This window comes from Bos javanicus, chromosome 26, assembly GCF_032452875.1.
Source record: "Bos javanicus breed banteng chromosome 26, ARS-OSU_banteng_1.0, whole genome shotgun sequence".
Taxonomy (NCBI): Eukaryota; Metazoa; Chordata; class Mammalia; order Artiodactyla; family Bovidae; genus Bos; species Bos javanicus.
The window spans coordinates 6,495,944-6,497,526 of NC_083893.1; the positions used below are offsets into that span (position 1 = coordinate 6,495,944).

The window sequence follows — 1,583 nt, forward strand, 5'->3', positions numbered from 1 at the left end:
GCATAGTCAGTAAAGCAGAAAGAGATGTTTTTCTGGAACTCTCTTGCTTTTTCGATGATCCAGCAGATGTTGGCAATTTGATCTCTGGTTCCTCTGCCTTTTCTAAAACCAGTTTGAACATCTGGAAGTTCACAGTTCATGTATTGCTGAAGTCTGGCTTGGAGAATTTTAAGCATTACTTTACTAGCATTAGTATATGTAAAATGTTTAAATTTGAGGTGCCCATAGCATAGAAAGAATTTAGTAATGATAATAATGACTATTTTTCATCAATATTCCTCCTAAGGAAACTATTTTAAGTTTAATGGAAATGACATAAATATATAAATTTGTAATGACTTGATATTTATAATATCAATCTATCAAGATCATATTTCCTATTTAATCATATCTTCTACAGTGCTTCTCAGCACAATTACCATTCATTGACATGCTCATTCATTTTCTTAATATTTCCATTCAATATTTCCAAATATTTATATCTGAAGTACTATTAGGACAGGGAAACCTGGCATGCTGTATTCTGTGGGGTCCAAAGAGTCAGACACAGCTGAGCAACTGAACAACACAACTATTAAAAATAGCATATTGTGATCATAGTTTCTAAACAGTTAAAAGCAAAGGTTAAATTATTGGGCTTTATATATTTATCAGGTAACAACTTCTTTTAATTCTTATAAGATTTTTTTTCAACTAGCCAATATTTTAATACACAATATTAACTACTTTATAAAAAGTGCTTTCATGATCTGTTACCACCTAAAATAATACATCATACAATTTTCAAATATGTGTTCTTTGACTTCTAACCTCTGCTCTTCTTTAGAATTACCTTTGCTGCAGCCAGTACATGCTCCTTTTTAATGACTCCACACTTACTCCCACAAGCATTTATCCGTGACTCTTCTGCTAATCGATGAACAAAGAGTAAACAGATGCACCCGTAGGTCGCTACTCGTCTCCAAACGAAGGTGAGGCTTCTGTCGCTTGAAAACGCGCTTTAGAAAGCCGCGAGGAGCCTTGCGCCTTATCATCTTCCTCTGCGAGACGTGGTGGAGAGCGCCATTCTCACCGTGGGTTTTGGCAGCAGCCGCCTCAATTTCCTGGGTCTTCGTTGCGCAGCACTGAAGCTCAGGCCAGCGAGTACACCAAGAACCCCGACTCAGACGCTCCCACAGGCCCCGAGACCCCGGCCGGAACGTTTGAATCTGCCCTTCTTATAAGATTTTTAATGAGTTCTCTTTGGATAATTTAAGAGTACAAACACTGTCTGGAAACAATGGCTACTTAGTGTGTCATTCCCATAGTTTTAATTTTTTATTTTTGCTTCATTTGACTTGATTCATTAGTTTGATGTTTTAGAATACTCCTTGGCAAAGTATATTCTCTAGAATCAAGTTCGATGGAGTGTTAATAAATGTTTTGAAGATAATCAGTATCATAGTCAAATAAGTTTGGAACAGCAACTAGACATTGAAACTTGATTCCTAAGAAACTGTGTCATAAGCTACAAACGATCAATGAAAATGAAAGAAATTATGATGATGAAATATGTAAGTTGCAAAAAGCATAACAAAGAACAT

The 1,583-nt window shown here is 35.9% G+C and overlaps 1 pseudogene; it reads right to left on the reverse strand.

Annotated features, from left to right (window-relative positions):
* Positions 1-664: 664 nt before the first annotated feature.
* On the reverse strand, positions 665-1,066 carry LOC133239654 (centromere protein W-like; annotated as a pseudogene).
* Positions 1,067-1,583: the final 517 nt, after the last annotated feature.